The 12345-nt window shown below is 42.9% G+C and overlaps 1 protein-coding gene across 8 annotated transcripts in view; it reads left to right on the top strand.

The window, feature by feature from the left end:
* TP53BP1 (tumor protein p53 binding protein 1) overlaps window positions 1-12345 on the top strand; it is a 109709-nt gene that overhangs the window by 44865 nt on the left and 52499 nt on the right. The gene's annotated exons all lie outside the window — the stretch shown is intronic.

Below are 12345 nucleotides of genomic sequence, written 5' to 3'. Positions count from 1 at the left end.
TCCCTTCAAACAACTTTATTTAGGTATAATTCACAAACCATAAAATAGACCCATTTTATCTGTACAATGTAAATTTTCTGAAGTATCACTGAAGAGTTGTACAGTTGTCATTACAAACCAGTTTTAGAACATTTCCAGTTATCTAGCATCTCCATGCACTTAAAATTATTTATTTTCATTTATTTGAAAGGCAGTGGAGAGTGTGACAGAAAGAGAATATCCATCTGCTGGTTTACTCCCCAGATACCCCAGTAGCCAAAGCTGTGCTGGCTGAAGTCAGAAGCCTGGAAAACAGTCCAGGCCTCCAGTGTGGGTGGCTGTAACTCAAGTACTTGAGCTGTCATCTGCTTCCTCCCAGATGTGTTAGCAGGGAGCACATAGAAGTGGAGTAGCTGCAACTTAAAAGGCAGTCAAGTTCCCAAGCTGCAGCTTAACTCTCAGTCACCACAATGCTTTCCCCTACCATACAGCATCTTTTTTTTTTTAGCTTTTTTTTCCAAATTATATGTGAACATATATAGTTAAAGGATAAACTGTAAGCGCTGACATAGAGTACTGATAAGAATTTTATAGAAAATATAGCTGATATTAAAGTTACAGATGTTTATCCGAGACTTTCATGGGAACGCATGTCTTTGCAAAGGTATCCCTAGCAGTGGGGGAAAATGATGCCTAGCCACAAAGAAAGATCTGACTTTTGGATGAACAGGCTCTTTTGAAGAAATTGCTGTACCTTCAACATTTACTACAGACCATCAGAAGCAGCTATAAAACTAGCAATGAAAATTTGAGACAAAGGCATGATTCTGAACCAATCTAAGATTGCTGGAACTCAAGATAACTAGTCAAATTTCTTTGGGCTCACGTTTTAAGATGCCTCAACCACTGCAGGCCATGCCTGCTGAATAATGTCTCAAGAGTTCCTTTTTTTGACAGGCAGAGTGGGCAGTGAGAGAAAGAGACAGAGAGAAAGGTCTTCCTTTCACCGTTGGTTCACCCTCCAATGGCTGCCGCGGCTGGCGCACTGCGCTGATCCAAAGCCAGGAGCCAGGAGCTCTCCTGGTCTCCCATGCGGGTGCAGGGCCCAAGCACTTGGGCCATCCTCCACTGTACTCCCGGGCCACAGCAGAGAGCTGGCCTGGAAGAGGGGCAACCGGGACAGAATCCGGCGCCCTGACCGGGACTAGAACCCGGTGTGCCGGCGCCACAAGGCGGAGGATTAGCCTAGTGAGCCATGGCGCCGGCCCTCAAGAGTTCCTTTATGGTATATCATTTTAAGTTAAGGGCTTGATTTTACTTTATTTATAAGCAGTTAAAACAAGACCTCTTTGCACTTCTGCTCTGAGATAACCCTTGTCAGTTTTTTCAATTTTCTTTTTTAATATTTCTTCATAATTATAGATGGAACAGTTAAATTTTCACAAATTCTACTGTAGAAAAAATTTGTCACTTCCTATTTTCCAAATAGTTATGTAAAATGTTCAGTTTATTATTATGAGTTAATATTATGGTCATTTACACAATGGTCAGAGGGGCTGATGTGGTGTAGTGGGTATAGTCACCACCTGCAACATTGGCGTTCTTATGGATGCCGGTTTAAGTCCTGGCTGTTCCACTTTTTTTTTTTTTTTTTTTTAAAGATTTATTTATGGCTGGCGCCGCCACTCAATAGGCTAATCATCCGCCTGTGGCGCCGGCACCCCGGGTTCTAGTCCCGGTGGGGGCGCCAAATTCTGTCCCGGTTGCTCCTTTTCCAGTCCAGCTCTCTGCTGTGGCCCAGGAGTGCAGTAGAGGATGGCCCAAGTCCTTGGGTCCTGCACCCACATGGGAGACAAGGAAAAGCACCCGGCTCCTGGCTTTGGATCAGCGCGGTGCACCAGCTGCAGCGGCCATTGTCGGGTGAACCAATGGAAAAGGAAGACCTTTCTCTCTGTCTCTCTCTCTCACTTTCCACTCTGCCTGTCAAAAAAAAAAAGATTTATTTGAAAAGCAGAGCTACAGAGAGGCAGAGGCAGAGAGAGCGGGAGATCTTCCATCCGCTGGCTCACTTCCCAGATGGCCACAACAGCTGGAGCTGCACTGATCTGAAGCCAGGATCCTGGAGCTTCCTCCAGGTTTCCCAGGTGGGTGCAGGGACCCAAGGACTTTGCCCATTTTCTGCTTTCCCAGGCCATAGCAGAGAGCTGGATTGGAAGAGGAGCTGCTGGGACTAGAACCAGCGCCCATATGGGATGCCCATATGGCACTTTAGGCTGCGGCTTTATCCATTATGCCACAGCACCGGCCCCTGTTACACTTCTGATCCAACTCTGCTAACGTCCTGGGAAAAGCAACGGAATATGGCACAGGTGTTTGGGCCTCTGCTACCCATGTAGCCCTGGCCCCCCCTCCTTCCCCTTTCCCTCTTCCTCTCTCTCTATTTCTGTAACTCTGGCTTTCAAATAAATAAATATTAAAAATAAATAAATACCATTCACAGCATACCCTGTGGAACATTATTTTTCAATGTTTGCACACTTTAAAAACTTTTTAATGCAATTGTTTCTTTTCTATTTTTATTTACTTTTGAACCATAATATTTACTTATTTATTTGAAAGATAAGATGACAAGAAAGAGAGTGAGACAGAGAGAAAGAGGGAGAAAGAGATATCTTCCATCTGCTGGTTCACTCCTCAAATGACCATAATGGCTGGGGCTGGGCCAGGCTGAAGCCAGTAGCCTAGAACTCCATCTGGGTCTTTGATGTGGGTGGCAGGGCCCAAGAACTCAGGGCGTCTTCTTGGCTGCTTTCCCAGGCACATTAGCAGGGGGCTAGTGAAGGTGGAGCAGCTGGGACTTGAACTTTTGCTCATGGGATGCTGGCATTGAATGCAGTGGCTTAACCTGCTGCACTACAACACTGGCCCCAGTTGTTAATTTTCTTAATTTGTTTTGTTTTTTTGACTCCTTGCTTAATCTACCCGACTTTCCACCAGTTGTCAGAATCTCCATTCAGAATATTCAGATGCCTCAGACTTTATTTTTTATCTTTTTGGACAAAACTCATTTGGGCCTCCTGATTTATTTATTATTTCTAATTACTATTATTTTTTAATTTGAGAGAGAAAGCAAACTGCTCTCCTGCTTCATTCCCTAAATGCTCACAGTGACCCAGGCTAGGTGGTGTTGAAACTGGGAACCAGAAACTCAATCCAGGTCTCCCTTGTGGATGGTAGGGAACTAACTACTTGAGCTAGGTAACTACATGAGGCTTCCTGCTTCCCAGGACCTGCATTAACAGGAATTTGGAATCAGGAACAAAGTTGGGAACCTTAACCATTAATCCAAATGCCCTGCCCTCTTTCCTGGTTTCTAATCTGTACTGGTGCCTTCTTTTCTTGGTGATTGATATGTCTCTTGCCTGTTGCCCTTGAAGATTGTCTTTGCTTGCCTTTGTGTGGGTAGATAGCTCTTGAACTCCATACTTTCTTGCTTAGTTTATGTTCTCATTTTGGATTACATTTTCTAGTAGCCTTTATTCCATTCTCATCCTTTGTTTGTGGTTTTTAGGAGTATAGAATTCTAGATTGTTAATACTTTTTCTTTAAAGTTTTTGAAGGTGTTGCTCAGTTTTTGAATGCCCAATACTGCTGTTGAGAAGCGTGATACCAGTCTGTTCCTTTCTTTTTGGTGTAGCAATTATCACTTTGGACACTTGGGTTCCCTCTCAGAGTTTCTAGGTCTGGGTCCTGGCACTGCTCCTATTTTCTTTTTTTTTAAGATTTATTTTATTATTTGAAAACAGAGTTACAGAGAGAGAAACAGAGTGAGAGGTCTTCCATCCACTAGTTTACTTTCCCAAATGGTTACGGCCGGCACCGTGGCTCACTAGGCTAATCCTCCGCCTTGCGGCGCCGGCACACCGGGTTCTAGTCCCGGTCGGGGCGCTGGATTCTGTCTCGGTTGCCCCTCTTCCAGGCCAGCTCTCTGCTGTGGCCAGGGAGTGCAGTGGAGGATGGCCCAAGTGCTTGGGCCCTACACCCCATGGGAGACCAGGATAAGTACCTGGCTCCTGGCTTAAGATCATCGCGATGCGTCGCCACGGTGACCATTGGAGGGTGAACCAACGGCAAAGGAAGACCTTTCCCTATGTCTCTCTCTCGTCCACTCTGCCTGTCAAAAAAAAAAAAAAAAAAAAAAAAACAGGCAAAAAAACAAAAAAAAAAACCACAAACTCCCAAATGGCTACAACAGGGAGCCAGGAGTTTCTCCCTGGTCTGCTCCTCAGGTGCACGGGCCCAAGGAGTTGGCCATCCACTGCTGCTTTCTCAGGCGCATTAGCAGGGACCTGGATCAGAAGCAGAGTAGTCGGGACTTGAACTGGTGCCCATATGGGATGCTGGCTCTGCAGGTAGGGGCTTTAACCTGCTGTGCCACAGTGCCAGTCCCTGGCACTGCTTCTGATTCTAGCTTCCTGCTAATGTGTACCTAGTAGGTGATGGTTGAAGTAGTTGAGTCCCTGCCATCCATGTAGGAGACCTGAATTGAGTTCTAGGCTCTTGGCTTTGGCCTGCTTCAGCAGCCTAGGCTGTTGTAGGCAGTTGGTGAGTGAACCAACAGATGAAAGATCTCTGTCTCTGTAAAATCAACAAAAATAAATTTTAATAAGTTCATAGGAAATGTGTGTTATGAAGAAACTACAAATGGATTAAAAAAAGAAAAGTGACCAGGGCCAGTGCTGTGGTGTAGTGGGTAAAGCCACCACCTGCAGTGCTGGCATCCCATATGGGCACCAGATCAAGTCTTGGCTGATCCACTTCCAATTCAGCTCTCTGCTAAGGCCTGGGAAAGCAATGGAAGATGACCCAAGTCCTCAGGCCCCAGCACTGCCATGGGAGACCTGGAAGAAGCTCCAGGCTCCTGGTATCAAATCAGCTCAGCTCCTGTTGAGGCCACTGGGGGAATGAACCAGTGGATGGAAGACCTCTCTCTCTCTGTCTTTGCCTCTCTCTAACTCTGCCTTTCAAATAAATAAATAAATAAATAAATCTTAAAAAATGTGACCTATCTTTATCCTTACTGGAGTCTTTAGGAAGTTCACTTTGTTCCCAGTGTTTGGAAATTTCCTGACTTTCAGCTTGGGTCTATTTTTATGCACTTTATTGGACACTTGATAGGCCCTTTCAGTTTAGAAACTTAAGTCCATCATTTTAGGGAAATTTAATTATTTCTCTAACCGCCCCCACCCCATTATTTTCTCTGTTCTTTCTTTTAATAGAATTCTAATTTTGTGCATGTTGAAAATGTAGAGTAGGCTTCCAGTTTTTCTTACTTTGTCTCCTACTTTCCATCTCTGTCTCTTTGTTTGACATTTTGGGTGATTTCTTCAACTACCTTTTTTTTTTTTTTTTTTTTAGATGGCTGTATTGATATATAATTCACATACCATAAAGTTCACCCATTTGAAAGGTACAATCCAGCAGCTCTCATTATATTCACAAAATTGTGTAACCGTTACTAACATCCTAGTTTTAGAACATCTTCATCACACTGTATCCCACCACAATCTCATGTTCGTTAGCAGTTACTACTATTTACCCCAACCACTAATCCAGTTTCTGTCTATATAGATTTGCCTATTCTGGGCATCTCATATAAATGGAATTATACAAAAGGGCACTTCAAATGTCCATGGAAAATGAAACTAAAAGATGAGTGTATTACTATGTGTAGTTTTTTTGTAATAGGCATTTTCCATGAACTTTTTGAAGTATTCTCAATATTACGGTCTTTTGTAACTGACTTTCATTTAGTATAATGTTTTCAGAGTCCATCCATGTTGTAGTATGTATAAGAATTTCATTTCCTTTTGTTGTGAAGTAATACCATAGCATGTATATACCACATTTACTGTCATCCATCCATCAGTTGATAAGTATTTTGACTATTTCTCCTTTCTAGCTATTGTGAATACTGCTGCTGTGTACATTCGTGCACAATTTTCTGTGTGGACATGGTTTTATTTCTGTTAAATAGACTAGTGAGTGCAGCAGCTGGATTCAACCATCTCTTTTAAATTAATTAATTTACTTGTTTAAAGATGGAGTGACTGAGAGGGAGAGATCGTCCATTCATTAGTTCACTCCCAACTGTTGACAAAGCCTGGGGCTGGGCCAGGCTGAAGTCATGAGCCAGGAATTCCATCTGGGTCTCCCATGTGGCTGGCAGGAACCCAAATACTTGGGTATCTTCCACTGCTTTCCCAGGAGCATTAGCAGGGAGCTGGATTGGAAGCAGATCAGCTGAGGACAGCATCTCAACCTACTGCACCAGAATACTGGCTCCTTCAACCATCTTTTAACCCTTCTCTGAGTTACTAATTTAAACACTTTTCTCTGAATGTTCTTTTTTTTAAAAAAGTAACATACTGTATTATATACTGTTATACTTCTCTGAAGGTATTAATAGTAATTTCTTAGATTTTAGAGGGAAGTTTTCTCCTTCCTGGACTTTTTTAAAGGTTTGTTTATTTGAAAGGCAGAGTTATATATAGAGAGATTTCCATCCGCTCGTTCACTTCTCAAATGGCTGAAACAAGCAGGGATGGGCCAAGCATAAGCTAGGAGCCAGGAGCTTCATCTGAGTCTCCCACGCTGGTGCAGGGGCCCATGCACTTCAGTCTTTTTCTGCTGCTTTCCCAGGCACTTTAGCAGGGAGATGGATAGGAGGTGAAACAGCCAGGACTTGAACTGGTGCCCATTTGGGATGCTGGCACTGCAGGCAGTGACTTAACCCACTGTGCTGTAGTGCTGGCCCCCTTCCCTGGAATTTTTACTGTTTTTTCCAAATATATTTCAGTCTTGTTTGTTTTCATGTCTCTTATTAGAGGCTTTCCTCAGGTGTCTGGTGATCCTTGATTATTTGCCGATATTTAAGAGTAAAATAGCAGAAAGATGTTTAGTAGTTCTGAACTAGTGTTTTGGGCTTGTTTCTGGGATTCACTGTAGTATGATCTGCTGGGACATTTTGTTAGTGCTATAATTTTAGTATCTTGGCTGTCTTGCTGCTGGTCAGGTAACCCAGGAAAATGTCTAATTTCATGTCTGCTGGCTATAGGCTGCCACTGTGTTAGATGTCTATTAATGCAAGAGAACTTGGTGGGGATGCATTGGGAAACAGGTCCAGGTTCCATTCATTATGTAGCTTTTCGGGGCTGATGCTGTGTCATAGTGGGTGAAGCTGCCATCTGCTATTCTGGTATCCCATAGGGGCACCAGGTTGACTCTCTGATGCTCCACTTCCCATCCAGCTCCCTGCTAATGTGCCTGGGAAGGCAGCAGAGGGCAGCCCAGGTGCTTTGGCCCTTGGACCCACATGGGAGACCCAGAGGATGCTCCTGGCTCTTGGCTTTGCATGGGCCCAGCCCAGGTCTTTGTAGCCTTCTGGGGAATGAACCAGTGGATGGAAGACCTCTCCCTTTCTCCTCTCTCTGTAACTCTGCCTTACAAATAAATAATATTTTAAAAAATGTAGATTTTCATTATCTTGTTTTCAGTAAAGTACTTCTTGATATTGTGCCTCTTGTCCTTCATTCAGGGATACTTCCTTTCCAGGGCACAGGTGAGAAGGGGAGAGGACATGGTAGCTAAACTGCTTCTTAAATTGCTTTCTAACCAGTTCTCATGTTTTTAGCACCACCCTCACCACCACTTCAAGAATTATCTAGTACTGCTGCTGAGTCTTGGATCTTTTTGGGGGGTTAGGGCTGATCCTGTGGTGTGCTGTGTTGTTTCTGGGTTTTTCTCGAATGCTGGCTGAGGGATTCAGTTTCACTTGGCTGCTAAAGCGATTACTACTCCTTCAAAATATTTTTGCAGTCACCTTTTTCTCTGTTCTTTTCTTCCTGAAAATTTGTGGCTTAAAAAAATCTTATCATTCCTTAGGAGGGTTTCAGAAAACAGTTAAAGTAGATGTGTGTATTTAATTCACTATTTTTATTTGAAAAGTACCTTTTTTTCCCCACTGTATTTCAGAGTCATGTGCATTATTCTTAACGAGCAACCACTGCCACCTGTTACTTCTTTTGAGCTTTGGTTATTGTAGTCCAGATTAACCTAATATTAATGTTGTAATCTTTAAATATTTGCATAGAGAGGATTACAAATAAAAAGGGTAAACATAATTTTGAAAAATTTTCTTTCTTCTCAAATACATTAGTATTTGTTAATTTCATCGCTTCTTTGACACTTCAGCAAGATGTGAGGGATGGGGAGAGAATTAGTAGGACGTAGTTTGATATTTAACAGTTTTCTCATTCTTGGAATACATGTTAATTTTGGAGATGATGTCCGTATATAGATGATTAAATTAGTGACTTTTTTTTGAAAGAGTGACAGAGAGGAAGAGACAGAAATAGAGAGAGAGAGATAGATAGAGAGAGAGATCTTCCGTTGGCTGGTTCATTCCCCAGAAGGCTGCAACTGCCAGCCGGAGTCAGGAGCTTCTTCTGGGTCTCCCACATGGGTGCAGGGGCCCAAGAACTTGGGCCATCTTCTGCTGCTTTTTCCAGGCCATTAGCAGAGAACTGGATCAGAACTGGAGTCAGTGGGACATGAACTGATGCCCACATGGGATGCTGGTATTGCTGGTGGCAGCTTTACCCACTGCACCACAATGCCTGCCCCATGAATGGATCTTAACTCTGTACATGTGACTCCAGGTTTAAAAAGAATTTTTTTAAAAAAGATTTATTTATTTTAAAGCCAGAGTTAGAAGGAGAGGCAGACAAAAATATCTTTTATCCACTAATTCACTCTCCAAATGGCCACAGTGGCCAGGACTGGGCCATACCAAAGACAGGAGCTTCATTTGGGTCTCCCACATGGGTAGCAGGGGCCCAGGTCTTTGGATCATCTTCTGCTGCTTTCCCAGGCACATTAGCAGGGAGCTGGATTGGAAGTGAAGCAGCCAGTATTAGAGCTGGTGCCCATATGGGATGCTGGTGTTGCAAGCAGTGGCTTTACCTGCTACGCCACAATGCCGTCCCCTAAAAACAAATTTTTTTTTAAAGATTTATTTATTTATTTGAAAGTCAGAGTTAAATGGAGAGAAGAGAGGCAGAGAGAGAGAGAGAGAGAGAAGTCTTCCATCTGTTGGTTCACTCCTTAAATGGCTACAATGGCTGAAGCTACGCCGATCCTAAGCCAGGAGCCTGGAGCTTCTTCCAGATCTTCCATGCAGGTGCAGGTGCCCAAGGACTTAGGCTATCTTCTGCTTTCCCAGGCCATGATCGGAAGTGGAGCAGCCAGGACGCGAACCAGCGCCCATGTGGGATGCCGGTACTGCAGGCGGCGGCCTTACCCACTATGCCACAGCGCCAGCCCCCACCTAAAATATTTTTGAGGAGATTTTTATGTATATATTTGTTTGAAAGGCAGAGTGACAGAGATAGTTCGATAGAGATCTTCGATCTGTTGGTTCAGTCCACCAAATGGCTTTGATAGCCAGGCCAAATCCAGAAGCTGGGAACTCAATCAAGGTTTTATTTATTTTTATTTGTTTTAAAAAGAGGAGGCGGGAGAGGAGAGGGAGTGTGAGAAAGAGAGGAGAGAGAAACATGCACATTTGCTGGTTTACTCCCCAAATGGCTACAATGGCCAGGGCTGAGCCAGGCTGAAGCCAGGAGCCTCGAGCTGCTTCTGGGTCTCCCACATGGGTGCAGAAGCCCAAGCAGGGGGCTGGATGGGAAGTGGAGCAGCTGGTTCTAAAACCGGCACCCTAAAACTGGATGCTGATATTTCAGGTGGAGGCTTAACCTGATATACCACAACACCTGCCCCTATTTATCTATTTTTTTTTTCTTGACAGGCAGAGTGGACAGTGAGAGAGAGAGACAGAGAGAAAGGTCTTCCTTTACCGTTGTTTCACCCTCCAATGGCCGCCGCGACTGGCGCGCTGCGGCCCACACACTGCGCTGATCCGATGGCAGGAGCCAGGTACTTCTCCTGGTCTCCCATGGGGTGCAGGGCCCAAGCACTTGGGCCATCCTCCACTGCACTTCCCTGGCCACAGCAGAGAGCTGGCCTGGAAGAGGGGCAACCGGGACAGAATCCGGCGCCCCAACCGGGACTAGAACCCGGTGTGCCGGCGCCGCAAGGCGGAGGATTAGCCTAGTGAGCTTTGGCGCCGGCCTATTTATTTTTTAAGCTTTATTTATTTGAAAGGCAGAGTGACATAGACAGAGGTCTTCCAGCTGCTAGTTCACTCCCTAGATGGCTCCAACTACCCACAGATGCCAGGAGCCCAGAACTGTGTCCAATTTCCTGTGTGGATGGCAGGGCCACCAAGTGTTTGGGCCATCTTCTGGTGCTTTCCCAGGGGCATGGATGGGAAGAAGAGCAGTTGGGGCTGGAACTAGCAGTCTGATACAGGATGCCAGTGTCCCAAGTGATAGTTTAACCCACTGTGCCGGTTCAGTTATTCAGGGAACTTCAGTGCTATGGATGATTAGGGACCATTAAGGATATGTCTAGATGCAGGTAGCTTTTAGGAATGTTAACTTGTTAATAGGCTGGTTAACTACTTAAATATTTCTTTGAAATTCTGTTTATATTATAAAGTTTTGTTTTTTTAAAAATTATATTAGTATTTACCTAGATAACACTTAAAATGTATTTACAGTGTTAAGTATATGCTTATTACATATGGACTAGCTCTTGGGTAATGAAAATGTTTTGGAATTAGAAGTGAATGCCACTGAATTGTTCATTTTAAAATGGATTAATTTCATATTACATGAGTTTAATTAAAAAATTTTATAGTTTTAAGTGATGCTCTTATTAATAGATATTTAGACATTTTATAGTTTCCTATTATAAATGAAAATAATATAGCAGCACACTGTCTTTTTGGTAAATCTCAGTTTACTTCTATTGACTAATTTTTCAGAAATGGAATCATTGGGTTAATGGGTATACAGAATTTCAAGGGTGCTTTGTTTTGCCAAATTGCCTTTTGAAATTGTTGAATCAGGGGCTAGTGTTGTGGCATAGTAGGTAAAGCCCCCACCTGTTATGCCGACATCCCATATGGGCATTGGTTTGAGTCCTGGCTGCTCCACTTTTGACCCAGCTCTGTGCTAATGTGCCTGGGAAAGCAGCAGAGGATGGCCCAAGTGCTTGGGTACCTGCCTACTTGGGAGACTTGGAAGAAACTCCTGCCTGCTGGTTTCAGACCAGCCTGGCTCCAGCTGTTGAGGCCATTTGAGAAGTGAACCATTGGATGGAAGACCTGTCTCTTTCTGTCTTTCCCTCTTTTTCTCTGTATTTTTGCCTTTCAAATAAATCTTTAAAAAAACAAATGTTGAACCAGTTTATTTTCATTCCAGTTTTAGTATATGTGTTGCCGAGGCGAGCACCAACCAGTTTATTTTCAGTAATTTCTGCGAGTATATGAAAATCTCAAATTTAAGATCATTATTATAATCTGACAGGAATAAATAATAGCACACATTGAAATACCAGATGTTATGGAATATGTATAATGTTTGGCTACCCATTTTGATTCCTTATTCCTTTAATCATAAGAAATGAATGCCTCAGCAGCTATGTCTATAATTTTGTAATATTAGACTAACACAGTACATATTAAAAATATGTATTTAATCTTTGAATTATTTTCTGTTCTTAAACAAAATATAATTACCATTTTCAGTGTGTAGTTTGATGAATTTTGGTAACTATATTCTAAATATAACCATCATCACTACTATTAAAGTATAGAACAATTCCCTCACCCTACAAAGTTCTCTCATAAGCTACTGCGGTTGACTTTCCTACTGCTCCCCTCTCATGTGCTAGGCATCTGCATTCTGTCATAATTTTTTTTGAGAATTCATATAATTGGAATTATGAAGTATGTGTGGTCTTTTGCATTTATGTTCTTTCACTGGGTGTATTTTTGATAGTTATTCATATTGTTAACATATATTCATGTTTATTCCATTTTCATTGTTGAGTATTACCCTATAGTGTGGATATCCCCAGTCTGTGTATTCATTTACCAGTTGATAGACACTTGGGTTGCTTCCAGTGCTCAGCTATTACAACTAGTACTGCTGCGAACATTTACATACATATCATTGTGTGGATATGATTTTGTTTCTCTATTAGTAGAATTTCTAGGTCATATGGTGCTGTATGTTTGACTTGATAAGGTACTGCCATACTTTTCCAATGTGGCTATATCTTGCATTCCTCCTAGCAGTGAGAATTGAAGTTATTTCAGATCCTCACCAATAGTTGGTTTTGTGTCTTTTTAACCTTAGCCATACTTGAGTTATGTAGTGGTATTCCACTGTGGTTTTA

This window comes from Oryctolagus cuniculus, chromosome 12 (genome assembly GCF_051225735.1).
Source record: "Oryctolagus cuniculus isolate XC-2025 breed Fujian yellow rabbit chromosome 12, ASM5122573v1, whole genome shotgun sequence".
Classification (NCBI taxonomy): Eukaryota; Metazoa; Chordata; class Mammalia; order Lagomorpha; family Leporidae; genus Oryctolagus; species Oryctolagus cuniculus.
Note: the sequence above shows the minus strand (reverse complement) of the source record. Positions and strands in the feature narration are given on the sequence as shown.